The sequence below is a fragment of the Ammospiza caudacuta genome, chromosome Z (genome assembly GCF_027887145.1).
Source record: "Ammospiza caudacuta isolate bAmmCau1 chromosome Z, bAmmCau1.pri, whole genome shotgun sequence".
Lineage (NCBI taxonomy): Eukaryota > Metazoa > Chordata > Aves > Passeriformes > Passerellidae > Ammospiza > Ammospiza caudacuta.
The window spans coordinates 60463603-60480224 of record NC_080632.1 but is presented as its reverse complement, the minus strand read 5'-3'; positions in this window follow the sequence as shown (position 1 = coordinate 60480224).

Below are 16622 nucleotides of genomic sequence, written 5' to 3'. Positions count from 1 at the left end.
AAACAAATATTTGGTTGCTTGTGGTGTGCAGAATTTACTGAGAAAATATGTACTTATTCAAAGATACATTGGTAATTTTATTTGATTTTGGATCTGAATGGAGAGGAAAATGTGTCCTTTTTTTGGTTCTGACAGCCAGATAGTACACTCATGTCCTAATTTTTTCTTGCCTTAAGCAGTCACCCTGCTTTACTCTGGGCTTTGCAACTTGGTGCCCTGCTCTTACAAAGGCTCCTTGCTATATCTTCTCATGTGTGCATTTCCCCCATATGAGGCTCAGCTTTGATCCGACTGTGCTGCCCATCACACTCTCCTCCCTGTCTCCTGGCTCTGAGGTGGTCCAGTGAAGGGCACCTGTGGCTGTCCCTTAACTCATGATTTGTCCCCTGCGCCATGCCACTGCTCAGCATCCCTTTTAGCTCCTGCAAGGAGCTTAGCTTGTCTTTAATCCTCCCCCCTCTTTTCACTAACACCATCACAGCCCTTACCTTGCTTAGGTAGATTAGTGAGGAACAGATTTCTGAAAACCAGCAATAAAATGGTCTGGAAATTTCTACATGGCAGCATTTCTTGATCAGTGGTCCCCCACCTGGTGGTGTTACACATTTTCTCCTCCTCCTATGACCCTGTCTGGGTGGGAGGCAGAAGAGGAAGGACAATTTCTTGTCTTTGTTCTGTTGCCTTTTGTTAAGATCAACTTATCACCCAAATTCTAAAAAGTTAAGCAGTGTGTTTCTTAGATGTGAAGTAAAAAGCAATGTAATTTATTCCTTTATGCCTAGAGTGAAGTTATTTAATACTGTTTCTAATGCTATCAGTAACTATTCTTTTTCTCAGAAAGGATGCAAAGCTTTATTTATCCTCGCTATTTCACTATTTGTTATTTTAAATTCTTTCCCAGTTGTGATGGGAATGTGATGCAGTAACATTTCTTTTGTTTTTAACAAGGGTTTTGTGTTTAAATATGCTCAAATGAGTGAAAATGTATTTTTGAATTAGTATTTACTGAAGCAAAATTTTCTTCCCTCACATCAAAGACTGACAAACCTGTGTAACCATTTAAAAAATTTCCAACAAAAGGGCCTGTTTGGTTCAGTTCAATGGCCCTTTTTGACACACTGTACAGAGCACTGAGATGAAATTTTCTGTGGCTCGCACTGCGGCCACAGGGGCGGAGAGATGCTGGCCAGGTGCCCGTCACGCGACTGGAGGGAGCCGCACGAGTGGCACTCCAGGCTCTCTCCCTGAGACTGCCCATGCAGTGGTGCTGCTGCGGCATGGGGGACACAGGCAGGTGCTGGCTACGCGGTCCCAAGGAGAAGGAACGAGATAGTGGACACATGCATGGGTGCCAAGAAAGCTTTACCCCAAGACAGATCCAGAGCCGAGCGCCAGGGAGCAGGGGTCTGGGGAGGTTCTTATAAGGGGAGTGGGCCTAAGGGGTGGAAACACAAAGCAACCAATAAGCAAAGGTAAGGGGAAGAGTACTAGACAAGGCAGAACCAATGAGGATTGTACAGGGGAGGAAGGAAGCCGTGGAGCGAACTAAGGGTAATTGACGCAATATTCTCAAAAGAAAGGGGGGTGGTCAGGATTACAGACAGGGGTTAGTGGGCAGCACCATGAGGATTGACACAGGCACATAAGGCCATAAGAGGAGGAGCAGGGAATCAGTCACCTTGAGGGACAACTCAGTGGTGGGAAAAATGGGATAAACAACTTAGGGAGAAACCATTCTGAGGGACTTTAACAGGGGTACAGAGGGTTAAACCATTTCCCTAACAGTAAATAACTGTCTTTTATAACCAAATTAACAATGCCATTTAAAGAACACACGACATCACAATATTCAGGTCACATTTGAGTAAGTAATGGATCTGCAGCTCGATTTCCATAGTGAAAAACAGGAGATGGCCATCTCAGTCACCAATGTCTTGGCCCTTGAACCTCATTTTTTCAAATTCCAAAGGACTTTCAAATTCCTCTGCTACCATTGGAAAATAAGTACCTACGCATCCCTCAGAAGTGACTCCCAATTCTTATATCATGATGGTTTTAGGGTCTTCTGTGGGAACCTTCTGCAGACATCTGAGACTGAGTTCATGGTGCTGAGTTCATGTACTGAGTGCATCAGGCTGGTCTGTGTTAGAACACTGGCTTCAATGCAAAGAAATGTGTTGATTCCAGTTTTGTTCTTGAAAAGAATAAAGGGCAATATATAGGTAATCTACTGGGAAATTACTGGTTTTAAGCTGCTATGAAGATCTGTGATCAATAAGAGATAGAATAAATGACCTAAAATGCCCCTATGTAGTAATAGTTATGACCTTGTAATTTAGTACAGACTTGTAGCATTTAATTTTTTGGGTTTTTTTGATTGCTCAATGAGCACCTAAAAATGTGCAGCGGGTAAATATTTATATCAGACTTCATTCACTTGAGATCATCAATAGATTACTTTTTATTTTCTTTAGCAGATCTAAAAATCAAAATAACCTACATGTGCTGCTAATCTAATTTGATTGCAGCCTGTAAACTATGTGTTTTAGAGATCCCAATAATCAGGTTTCTGAGTCTGTTTTTCTCTTTAGTTTTGGAAAGAAGTATTTACATGGAAGGCTAATGATACTAAAATTAATAAACTAAGGAGCGACTGAAAGAAATTTATGTGTTCTGAAATTGATTAAAATGCGTTCTTTGTCTAAAAGTAAGTTGGTGCCAAAAGAGTGGTCTCAAACCCATGTGAAAGATTCATTTCATTATTTGTTTGTTTCTTTGCATAGCTTACAAAATCTCTGTGTAAATAAACACTGCATCCTAAATCCAAACTAGTAAGACAGCACTGTTTACTGTTTAAGGCCAGAGTATACAGTTAATACACCCCAAACCAACTAATACAAAAAAGAATATAATTACTACTAATTCTTACTAATTTTTTTGCAAACTGTTCCTGGTGTATGACAGATTCCTATGCTTGTTTTATATTCTGAGACACATAGTAATATGACTCTAGTATCCCTCTTTTCATTTGTTATAATGTTCACTGCAGTTTGAAATAACTGCAAAGTTTAATAAACTGTAGAATTATGTGAAACTGCCTTTTTTCCCTCTTGAACACCTGTTTTTCTGTTCATTAGAAGCAAACTTTTTGAATTGTAACTGGCATCCTTCCTCAGAGCTTGATCTAGGAGTGCATGATAGATTTGCATATTTTGCTATATTTGCATTTTAAAATCTTAACTTAGAAAAGACAAACAAATGTAAATGGTGGGAATTTAGTGAAAGGAATCCAGAAAATCTACCAGGATCTACTAACTTGCCATTTAATCTAAATACAAAATAGGCACAGCAGTTGTGCAACTGTATGTTTATATACAGCTCCACATTTTTGACTGAAAAGAGAGCTTTCTTAATATAGACTGAAGTGTGATTTTGCTTGAAAAAGTGAATCTGTAAACTTAGCATCATGTTTATTGTCTCAATGACTTTTCAAATTCCAGACTTGATATGTACACTGGCACAGCAACTTGTTTATCCTATCTAAAAGCTCAGTTTGAGGTCAGCAAGTCTAGCTACATTCAGGGGCCCAAAATGAATGCAATAGTACATCTGTGGGAATGGTTGCATAAGTCAACATCTTACCAAGTCACCACATCAATCCAGGTTTGTGGTGGTGAGGACTATAAAAATGCTGCTGCCTTGACTCCAAGCTTCTCTACCCTATAATGTGTTTTCTTGTCTTCCTCCCTTCTGTTTTCCACACAAAAGGGAGTTCATGGAAATGCCTCGTTTCTCCCCAGACAACTAAACATTGAAATAAAGACTGAGAAAACAGCAAGACTTTCAAATGAAGGAAGTACTTTTCTTGTTGCTAACCTAAGGCTGACTCTGTTAAAGGAGTCATTCATCATGGCAAATCCTTTTCCATCAGCCTTCCAGCACCACCAGCTCGGCTCATCCTGCAAGGTGCTTTTTAGATGGATTTGCACCATCCGTCCCATTCCTGGGAGCATAGAGGCCTGGGTAAACAGGAGGAATGTGTGTACTTAATACCTGAGGCAACCCTGAAGTCTTTGCTGACAAGTGCCTTCACAAAACATAGAGAGCCATCTGTGACTCCTGAATGCCACTCTGAAGATGAGTGCTAGTTACTGTATTTGGTAAGGCTGTGGCTGTAACGCACAAGTACACAGAACTTTTATTGTCTGTAAACATGGTACAAAAGTGCTGATTCAGCCCTTGTGAAGGGGAGAGTGCCTGCAGTCCTGGCACTGCATAACCCAAGGCAGCTCACCTGTGAGTGGAGGAGATATTAGGGCACTGGCTCACTACCATTTCAGTCTTAGTTAGGCTATAAATGTCAGGTTGTTTGTTTTTTTAATGCATTGTGAAAGACATGACAGGATGCTGCTTCAGCATTGTGTGATGAGATCATGTGATCTCAGATAGCCCAAGTATAACTCCAAGAATGTCCTGCTAAACATCTACACAAACTGATTCTCCATCCTGAAAGATTGTCATGTATTAATAGAAGACATTTGGTGATGATTTTTTGGTCTGGTGTTTTGGTCTGGTTTTTTTTTGTTTGTTTGTTTGTTTTTTTGTTTGTTTGTTTGTTTTTTTGTTTGTTTGTTTGTTTTTTGTTTTTTGTTTTGTTTTGTTTTTTGGGGGGTTTTTTGTTTTTTTTTTTGTTTTAAACAGAAATTAAGTTGTTGCTGGAAAACAAAACAGGTTGCCATCCCTTTTTCTTTTCTTGGCTGAAGTCCAATTTTACACAGCAGTTGCAGAGAAAAGCAAATGCATCTCTAGATTCAGCAAGAAATATTAAAATGTGTGTAAAATGTATGTAATCTCTGTCAAGATAAAACAGCTTTGTGATTTACGTTACAATAAATCCTGACCTGCAGACTAAATTAATATGTGAAGTACTTTATCACTGAATCAACATGTGAAACTACAGCAAAGTGACTGTGTTTGGCCCACTGTGTTTGTCCCACTATGTGCCACTGAAGAGCACATAGGAAAGCAGACTATAGTGCATGGTGCCACATGCATCACAGCTGTGATGTAACTGAAATGTCTACTGTGGATTAATAGAGTGACTTGTTACTGCTGTAGGAAGTCAAAGTTAATATTTTTATGAATATAGAGCATATAACATTTTAATTGACATGAATCAGGACATTTAGAATTAAGTTTAAAAATCTGGGCTGATTTTCTAACAATAATTCTCAGATCATTTCCTCATCTCTTGCTGCCCTCATAAATTTTATTTTCATTTTTTTAAGGATGACTTGTGTGTCAGCACAGATATTGCAACCTTAATTTAAACTTTTTTGGCTTTTGTCTCTCAACACGTGTTGTTTGAACGCAACCTTTAGTAGATGTGTCACCTCTGGCACTTCATTTAGTCTTCTCTTGTTCTTTTTTTTTCAGGGAAAAGAATTCCCAGAATGAATATTTCAGTTTCTTTTATCTACCCAGTGGTCACTACCTAACACATAATATTCACCAGATGGTGTAGGCAGGTTATCAAGTAGTTATTAAAACAGGAGTTCTTGACACATTATCCAATAACAAAGCCCCTAATTTTATTGTGTCATGGCTTGCTTGGAGCAAGTGCAGTGTGCAACTTCCTCATGAGGAAAAGAGGAGGAACAGATGCTGGTCTCTGTGGTGCCTAGTGACAGGCCGTGAGTATATGGATGGATATTAGAAAAAAGGTGCTTCAGCCAGAGGTGAAGCTCCCCAGGGAAGTGCTCACAGCATCGAGCCTGACATGGTTCAAGAGGTGTTTGGACAATGCTCTCAGGCACATAGTGTGACTCTTGGCACGGTGCTGTGCAGGCCGAGGGGTTGGACTTGATGATGGCCCTGTGGGTCCTATCCAACTCAGGGTATTCTGTGATTCTCTGATGTGTTGGTAGGAGCCTGATACAACGGAAAAAGTTTATCTGGTCTTTCTCCAGTCTTTGGGTCATGCCACCAGTTTCTGTTTTAATTTTATTATATGTAGTATTCCAAGGCCACTTGTGTTGGCTGATATATATCAATCAATATATGTCCTTATCTTGGAGCTTTCAGTTGCCTGTGTATCATTCATTACACCTTCTGAACAGGATATATGTGTATATATTGCATTATATATATAGTCAATTGTTACATATACATATAATTTATATTTTTTACATGTATATGTACACCTATATGTATATATTTTTTGTTGGTTATGTATACATGTATTTATACACATGCATATATACATGTATATATATATTCATATATAAATTTTAAAATCCATTGGGATTACTCAAGCCTGTCTGTAATAATCCAAACTTGGATCTGATAATCAGAGGTCAAATCAGTAAGAAAGAGAGGAGGCCAATAAGAAACATGATGAAGATAAAGATGGACACTGATGTGCAGTATTACAAAGAGGGATAAACAGTTAAAAGCTGGAAGGACAAGTTAAAAGTGTTGTAACGAGAGAAGGAGCAACAGAAGCTAAATATTCTAAACTATAATCAGTGGGAAGCTGTTTGGCAGTGTAAAATTTGCAGTTTTGCATTTGCTGTGGTTCTGAACAGAAGTCATTGAAGATTTTCTGATTTTTTTTTCCTTAAGACAAGTTTAGAAAATATCTAAATCAGTGCTTTTACAACAAAGCAATTTTCTGTCAGTAGCTGCTTTTCAGTTTCACTTTAATTAGATAATATTTTTGACAGAAAGTTTTGAAATTGCTAGACTGAATCAATTTGGCAACTTTTTTTTAAATTAAAATACCTCAGTTCAGTGGTGTAAGCAATTTCTTTGGAAGCTTAAGCTCAAAAGCAGCTAATATCAAAATGGAAATTTTAGAAGTTTTGGGAAGGGGAGAATTTGAGAAATTTCACAGATTTCAAATGTTGGTTTGTTCCTATCATTCCTTTGCTCCTGCCTGTGATGGTTTCTACTGAGATTTCACGGGTTTGACTGCCACGATTTACCTCCAGCAATCTTCTGCCTGCCTGTGGAAGGGGGTTTGAAATTAGATCTTTAAGGTCCCTTCAACACAAATCATTCTATGGTTCTATGATTCCCTGACTGTTCCTGATAACATTTACCTCTGAGACAGCAGTGATGATGCCAAGGTTATACTTATACTGAAGGATACGTCAAAGACTGACACTGGACTCCAATAGATGCTATAGGAATATTGTTTATTCCAAACTGTTCAGATATACTGTTCTGGATGTTTCTTACAAAAAAAAAAAAAAAAAAAAAAAAAAAAAATCTACATGCAGAGAAGAAAGAAAGAAGTGCAGATATTTCAACCAGATGCTAGCAGGAATTGCTTCTTAAAGCCTTCCCAATTATCTGCTCACCTGGAACCAGGTCAGGAGTTAGCAGTCAGTTGGACCAACCACAAAGTCATCTGACCACTGGAATAAGAAAGGATGGGATATAGTGCTGTTTCATGCTTCCAGTTGGAAGGGAGCTCCATGCATCAGAAATGCATAGGAAAAGGCTGTTTTCTTTGGCTCTTAACTCTTTAGGGGTCTTCCACAAGAAAGAAAAAAAAATAAAAGATCTTGTGATGAGAAGTTCTATTGGGTTTGCTTATTCCCCTCCCTTGCCTGTTCTGTGCTCATTCATTACTCTTCCATGGTCACTGCATCCAGTGTCTCCAGGTGAAAGTTCCCCTCTCTAGGTTTGGCACTCATTTTCCAAGTGAGTTTATTTAGCAGTATGCTCTTAACCCTGGTCTTCTAAACAAAATGCACATCATCACGTGAAATGGGCTCACAAAATAATTTTCTAAAAATAATATATATCAAAGCCTCTCTGGAGAAATACTCAGGCCTGACCATTTACATGAAGATTTTACAACAGCTTGTCCTGAGATGTTCCTTGTGGTTCTGTTCAATGCAGCCTTAAATATTTAATCAGATCTTAAAACACAGGAGTCTCTCCATTTACTTGAAGTTGGGGTGGGGGGTTTTCCCTTTCCTGTTAATTTGTAGTTTTCACTCTCAATTACACAGCAGATCTACTTTTTGAACGATCCTGAATTTTTTAAAAAACACTTATTTTCAAGCAAAAAAATAGACCAAAATGTTAAACACAGTGTTTCTCCACATTATTTTAGATTCCTTGGTCACCTTCAAGAGCTAGTTAATGACAGCATGCTGCAAACAGCTGGCCTCCTAAATTACACTGTCAATTTCCTGTCTGTTCATGTGGGTATCATTCTTGGACACAACCCCCAAAGTGAGTAATTTCTTACAATAAGAAAAAGGAGTGTGGCTTTGTGAGACTGTTCTCCAAGAACACAGCAGTTAATCTCACCTATCTGTTCATGGGGTTAAGAAGCTATCGCTGGAAGAAAAAAAGTACTTTTCTAGAGTTTTTTTTCATTTTTTGTTCCTCCATCTCCAAGTTGCAAATAGATTTTTGAGGTTTTTTTCCAGGGAACAAAGGCTTGTCCATGCAGTCATCGGTCTACTCATATCAGTGGTGGTTTGGGAGGGTTTAACACAGGCTGTATTGTGTGCTGGCTGTAGCTGTCTGCATGTGTGGTTTAATGAAGTTCTCTCAAAGGCTAGCACTGCAAATGTCAGTGGGCTTGTGATTTTCACCCACAGGCCAGGATGCTTCTGTCACAGGCAGTGTGCCATTGGCTTCAAAAGTGGACTTTGAGTGTGCTACAGGTAATGGGGAGCAAATGCCTCTTCGGGAGTAAACACAATCAAAACAAAATCCCTGACGCATAAGAAGAAAATGTGATCAGTAGGGAAGTGCCAATTTCTCTACCAACATTCCCTGCTGTGCTGGTGTCCCCAGAGGGACACTAATGATGTCTACACATATGATAAATGTTTCCCAGAGCACCGAATTTTCTATCTAGCCATTTTTGCATTTGATGATGTTGAAGGTCCAGGTCATTCCTGAAATTGTTCCTTCCACCTGCTTTCTGTGAATGAATCTGCTCAATGTGGTGTGTGGTGGTCCTTCCTCCCTTCCCACATTTCCAGGCTTGGCCTCAGGCTCTCCACCTCAGGAATGTCACCCTTTTCTACAGCAAACCAACAACCATGTGATAGGTTTTTGAGTAGATGGTTTTTGGGTTCTGTAGGCACTGAAGAAGTTGTATCCTTTTGCATTTCAGTTTGTTGGGCGCACTTGGCTCCTTCTCCTGCTCCTGCTTCTGCAGGGACGAGCTGTCACCATGCTGCCTGCAATCATGTTCCCCACCTTACCTCCACGGAGTCCTGTTCCCTATGAACCTCTGTAATGTTCCCCCTATCCCTCTCCCTACGTCTCAAAATGTAGGTGAGCATGTAGAGTAAATGTAGAGGCTTATCATCTAGTTTTTTCTGCCTTTTTTTTTGGCTGAAAGTCTCTACTGCAGTAATAAATCTGAGATCACAGAAAGAGTCCCCTGCTGAAAAGAATTAATCTTGATATGGTTTAAGCCTTCATTAACTCATTTTTGTGTGCCTCCTCCTTGATATTTGGGGATTATTAAGGATATACCACCAATTCTTACTACTATAAGGAAGGAAAGAAAAAAGAAACAAAACCAACCATGTGATCACTCAGAAAATAAACAATAGATCTCTCTTCATTTTAGAAATAGTATTAATATTCCTGGAATTATTGTAAATAGGTTGAAATAAACTATCATATACAACAACAATTTATAAATACTTGTGTCTCCTATTTTACTTAGATTTATACAATATTAACTGTAAAAAGTCCAATAGTGGCAAGAACTATGGAAAAATATTTTCCATTAGGAAACAATGTACTAGAAATTTATTCTGTTGCTGAGCTGTGTGCACGTGTTAACCATTTGGTGTAAAACAAAGCAAATACTCAGGTTGTGAAAGGTTGTTTTCTCTCTCTGCAACTTCCTGAGTATTGCCGTAACTGGATTTTTGGATTGGTTTCTGTGGTCTGCAGCTATGCACAGCAGAAGAAATTACAGGTATCTTTTAAGCTGTGAGAGTATTTTTAGATGTTTTGTGGGCTGTGTATCAACTATTTTATAACATAGAATTAGCAAGGAATGTATGAAATATATTTAGTGCCTTTTGAGAATATTTTAGGAGCATTGATTCTGACACATGGAGTATGATTTACAGAGATGTTAGTTTCATCATTATAAAATTATATATTGAGTAAACACTCCACAAAAAAAAAAAAAAGAGCCAACAAAAAACTTGTGGAAAAAATTGTTTGAAGCCTGCCCTGAGGTATCCACCCTTGAAAAGAGTGAAAACTTTTACTAAACATCTTTTGCTTTCCTTTCAAAGAAAACTTCTGGAGGATTACACAACCTGTGATTTTTCTGTAAATTATTTTTGTATCAGTGGCTATGCCAATGCCAGTTGCGTTACTAGCTAGGTTCCTCTAGCCTTAAAATATCTTTCAGACATGTACCAGTTTCCTTAGCTCACTCTGTCTCTTGGCTTCCAAAAAAGGAGGTAGGAGAAGGACCCTGTTGTTCTGGGTTTTTAACTTTTTTTCTTTCTTATAGAAAAAGGTGAAATGTTTTGGTAATTTGAGGTTCTAAAATTCATTTAGATAAAAAAAAATTTAAGAACCAAAGCAGAATTAATATATGTTTCTTAATATGAATAACTGAGGTATTAAACCCAGGTGTTGATGTTTTCCTAAATGTCATTACAGCCAGTGGGTTGAGAGGAGGGAATTGCTAAGTTTCCTTCTGTTTTGTTCTTGACTGGGTACATTGGTTGCATAAGGGTAGCAATAACTTTATACTGGAAGCATTAAAAAAAAAAAGTAAACATTCTCCCTACTCACAAAGAATAGCTTGGTAAACTGAGAATGGAAAAGCCTTCCCCAGATTATACCAGCCTTGACAGAGGTACCAGAATGGGAAGCACAGATGAGCTGTGTGAGCTGTGTGAGGACAGAGAATGCAGCTGCATATCTCAAAACACTGTTAAAGAAGTTCCCATAGGATAAGCCACAACAGGAACTTGAGATAGGCACAGATAACAAAACAGGAAGGCATGGATTCCAGGACGAACAAAGGTGAATACTTGGAATTAGCACACTGGTCAAAATTTTGCTGTACAGACTCTGGGAAATTAAAATAAGACCTATCAGGACAAAAATTCCCATGGCAGCAAACTGTGAGAAAGAAAGCAACTGGTTACAGAGATACCAGACCATGCTGTGGGAATGGCTTTTTCATCCCATTGGTACCCAGGACTTAGCTGTATAAAAGTGGTTCCTTCAGAAAAACAACTCCAGGATCCCCACCACCAAAGAATTTGGAGAGTGAAGAAGAACCAGTGGGATGCTGTAGGAATTCATGAGTAGTGGTATCTTTCTACCTAATCATTTTCTCTCTCACTCTCCTTCTGTGCCCCTACTTTTTTCCTGTTTCTTTCTGTGTTGCTACCTCACATTTACTGTTATTAAAAAATCCCTATTATTGACTTCTGTACGTGGTCTTGTTTGCAACTTAATGCAGGCAGAGGTGTCTCTTATATCATAACAAGCCTTACAAAAATATTCAGGGGCTGTTTTCTACAATGATCTCTCCTGCAGGCTCACTCCTGTTCTATTCAGTGGCACTCACTATTAAATTTGGATACCTGATGGGCAATAGAATACAAGCTATGGACCCAACAGAATATGGATTCTTATATGGTGGTAAATCAGCCATGTTGTTTTTTTTCTCAAAAATAGAAAAATAAATATAATTTTGAGTTTATTACAATGATTTAATTTTGAAACCAGTCTGAAAAAAGTCACCAAGGTGATGTTTTTCCCCTTTTAAATAAATATGAAGACCAGTGAGCTTCCCAGGAAGGAGGTCTTCTTTGCCCACCACCTTTTTGTGTGATTTTCACCAGGAGACCATGGTGATTCACCCAGAAGGATTTCCTTGCTTTCTGAAGTTTGGTTATCCTTTTTTGGCAAGAGGTGTAGTGGAGAGGTTCACTGGTGTTGTGAAGCATCATTTCTTCCTATAGACATCATGATCAGTTTTAAACACGCGCTTGCAAATTTAGTGCCTGACAGTACTGGTGCCTATTTGCAGAGACCATTGACCCTTTCACTGCACTTATGCAAACCCTGGCCAGATACTCATTTTGCAATCACCACTCAGATAGTGAAGGTCTAGTAAAAAGGAATCCTCTGAACTGAAAAACCTACATCCTGGGAGATTTCCACCCAGATCCCAGGAGATTTCTAGTAGTGACTGCTTCTGGTTGAAAACAACTATTATTAGAAACATTTAAAATTTCTGCTTTCAAAATGAGCCATAGCACATTTCAGCTGCTAAAACAAAACAAAACCAAAAAGAGCTCATATAAAGGTAGCTATTCTGTCACACTTCAGAAAAAGGTAGCTACTCTGTCAGACCTCACTGAGATTCCAGAATGTTATTTCTTCTAAGCTGAGCAACTGACCCATCCCTTTTGATAACCACTGGAGAAGCTGAAGATACCTACTAAAAAGTTACTTCCTTATCGTAAACTGTTGCATCTCCCCTATTAAGACCCCAGCTAAATGCAGTCAGGTCTGCTCTCATGGCAGAGCTTGGTTAAACTTTTCCATGCTCTTGTGCTGCTGCCAAGCAATCCCAGCACAGTCGTGTGTTCTGGGCTGAACCTGCTGGGACCTCTATACAGCTAGGAGGAGCTGGAAGTTGAACTCTATAAATCCTGAGGCCAAAACTAATCTGAGAAATGTTTTGCAAGAATATATTTAATTCTATGAGGACTCAGACACCATAGTAAGATCATACTATAGAGGTCACATACAAACCACAAGAAGCTCTTGGTCTTCTCTTTGTCTTCCTATATAAAAAAAACCCCAGTAATATCCTCTGCTTGCATATTACAAGGCTATATTTCTCTGGTTAGTATAATGGAGCTGCATAACATTTCTCACTGGCTTCTGTACAGGGCCACTCTTCAATGAAAATTGTGTAATTGGATGAAGTCTTACGTAATCTGTGCAGATATTTACAAAAAGCAGCCAAAGGCTTTGCTTTGCTCTTTTTAAAAAAAATAATTCTTTTATTTAACTGTAATAAATTCAAATTACTTATTTTCAAATGAAACGGACGGCATGTAAACTGAGACCCATTCCTTCTATATTACTGCGCCTGAGTGGGTCGCAGCTGGTGAGAGAGAGACGGTGAATCTTGTTTCTTGAATCAGAAGGCTGGATTTATTAAGGTATTATATATAATACATTATTACTATACTAATAGAATATAGAGAGAGGTTGGCAGAGCAGCTAGGCTAGCTAAGAATAGATAGAAAGAATCTATAACAAAGTTATCTCCAGGGACTCAGTCCCCTAGCTTGCACTGGTGATTGGCCCTTAATTATAAACATAGAAAATGAGCCAATCAAGGTGCATCCCATTACATTCCACAGCAGCTGATAATAATTGTTTACCTTGTCTTCTGAGGCCTCTGGCCTCCAGAAGACACAGAAATCCGAAAGAAAGGATTTCTGTGAAGAAATGTCTGCGACACTTCTATTTTAGCATAGAGAAGTATTAATTCTTTGTTTTTCTGTGACATAGAAGTCAATGCTAAAGGATCAGTAGCAAGAGGAATAAAAACGCAGAGCATTTACTGTAGATTCCTGCTTACTGTTACCCCACTTGCCATGCAGATTCAGCTAGTGCTGTGCAGAAGACATGGCAGAAATGCACACAAGCATCAGATGAACTTGCCTAAAAGTAGCTCATGCAATCGAGGAGTGTAGGGCACGGAGTGAAGAGTGCATAAAGCCCAGGATTAGGTAAAAACATTTGATCAAGTCTCTGCCAGGCCAGCAGGACATTTGATCTGACCTCAGAGAGTAAAATTTGCATTTAAAAGCCTAAATCCTAGTTCTTGAATAATTTAATTTTTCATATTTTGTCTTTACACTCCTTGAGGAAGCTCCAGAGTGAAGAAAAAGAAGAATGAGGAGTGTGGCCTGCAGGAATTAAGCAGATAAGATATGCAGCTTGATGGAAAGAGAGCATTAGCACGGACTAATTGACAGCTTGAAGAGAGGACAAAGCTCTCTGGAGAGACTTTAAAGCTTCTTTGAGGGCCTAAAGGGGCTACAGGATAACAATTCTTGTTCAGGTGGTGAGACACTGGCACAGATTGTCCATAGAAACTGTTGTTACCCCATCCCTAGAAGTGTTCAGGGTCAGTCTGGATGGGGCTTTGAGCAACCTGAAGTAGAAGATGTCGTGGTCCATGGAAGTAGGGTTAGAATTAGCTAACCTTTCTGGTTAATTTCCAAGCCAAACCATTTTATTGTTCTATATTTATCTCTCCTACAAACCTGGACATTTTTGAAATAGCTTGTTGTTGCCTGTGGCAGTGGGGGTTTGAAGATATTTGGTCTCTCCCTGCATATAGCAGTGGGGGTGTGAGGAGTATGTTTAGTCCCTTTCTGAGGTTGTTTGCCCCCTGTCTCACCGTGGCAGTTAATAATTCCAGATTTTTCCCTGTGTGTCCTCGGAGCTCCTTCCCCTGTAGACACTCCTTTACCTAGAGAATTCGCTGTCAGTAATGATTTTTCCTTTTTGCCATTGGTCTGTAGCTTTCCTGCTCTAGGTTATGTTTCTATCCCCTCCACAGAAAACGTTGTTTTCCTCTTTTTTCCCGCTCTCTGCCACTGCGCCCTCTTCGAGTGACGCAGCTTCCCCGCCCTGCCAGCACCCTGCAGTGCAACCCTTCGCAGCCAGCTCCGCTTTCCACCACGAGAAAGAAGAACACCCACTCTTGCTGCGGGAAAGCCGCCACCTCTCCCCAGCGCTTCCCCCACGCCGCCCATGCTGCCGCCTCTCCCCTGCTGTAGGAGAGACTGCCACCGCCAGCGCTGCCACTGCCCTCAAGGTTGCGCCGCCTGCCTCGCTTCAGCGCTGCTACCGCCACGGGAAACAATAACTTCTATGCCACGCTACCTGTTCCAAGCAGTGTTATGAACAAAAATTCTGTTGATTTTTTCTGTGAGAAAAAGGTTACCACTACTGCTGGGCTGCTGCCTGTGTTATGGTAATTACGGGTCGTTGTTGTTAATAGTTGTTTTTGTATCGGTAAAAGCCCTGGCTGGGGTGAGTTAATGGCCCTTCTCTGAGACAGTGAAGGGTGGGGTACCTCCCGAACTGTGAGGAGAAGAGACTTGAGGGGAGGGATATGCAAAATAACTCTAAAGACCAGCATGCTGTCTGGGACCCCTACTCCAAACGTGCACGGAGAAAACCCCAAAAACAAAGAACCACCTAAGATTTGAGAGACTGGAGTGATGTCTGGACATGAAGAGCTGAGTACTGAGCCTGCAGAGATGCAGAACACCTTCGGAGTCCCTCTTGCCCTGACCATGGGAGTCGTCCCGACGCCGGGAGCGGACAGGAAGGGGCTGAGAAAAGCAACAATGAAGGGATCATCATGCCCTAAAAGGCTCCCACGAAGACAGTCGCCCTGGGAGAGACGATGGAAGACTGTAGCACCGCCGAGCTACCCAATCCTGAGCTGATCACTTTTAATAAAGGCATTATTGTGTAGAAGTCTAGCCTTGTTTATTTCAAGCAGCACCCCCCCGGCACCGCTTCTGCGTGGGAAAGAAATAAAGCAGCTCAAAGAAGCAAATCCTTTTTCCTTTACCTCAATCCTTCGGCGTTGGGCCCACGTTTATTGGCCTCATCTGGCAGTTGAGGATCCAAGCAGTGGCCAAACCACCGTCCTGTCTGCCAGCAGCAGAGGCAGGGTGCGGCCCCTCCTGGTGCACATGCCGATTGCCTCCCATGACCCAGACACAACGGCAGTTGTCTATGTTTGGAGTTTTCCAGTAGTCTACCTGTAGTGGAGTATCATACAGACAACAGTAATAGGGACACTTTTCTTCAAACTAGCTGGGTAAATTTGAGGTTGCTTTCTTGGAAAACTTGCTATTACTACTTCTGAATATTCAGCTAATCGGGCGTTATTTCTGTATGTGGCATCAGCTTTTCTTCTTTACAGCAGAAATCTGGGCCTTGTTACGAGGCCAAGAGCAGAGAAATTTGGACCACACTTTTCTTTCTACCTTCATGTCTTTGAAGACTTAACTGAGTAGCTAAAGAGGTGAGAGAATGTGAACTTAGTTAGCTGTAGGAAAAGTGTCTCTATTGTAGTATGTGGTAGAGATAATTCATGCTAATGTATAAAATACTGTAAGATCCAAGCTATGTCTTTTGACCACCCTAGCTGGGAGCAGAGTCTTATTCATCTAGTTACCAGATGACTTAAGATGATATCAGGTTCTTTACCGTAAGAATGGAACCTTCCTGAGTGATGATCACTGACTTCCCTGGAATGCCAGGACCACTCAAGAGTGATTTTGCACCTCGAAGATAGTATCTACCACAGTGATCACCGGCCCCACCCTGTTATATGTGAATGCAGACTTCTCCGGAGTGCTCTGACAACATCTAGACACCTGGGTTGGACTTTTGTCTGTCTCTGCACATGTATAGCCCCGGTTCTGCATGTGAAGGGACACAAAGGAACATTCGGCCATCTCTGCCTCAGGTGGAATAAACTGTATAAGAACTCGCTGTGCAAAGCAGCATTTGTGAACAGAGGAGACTGACATTCA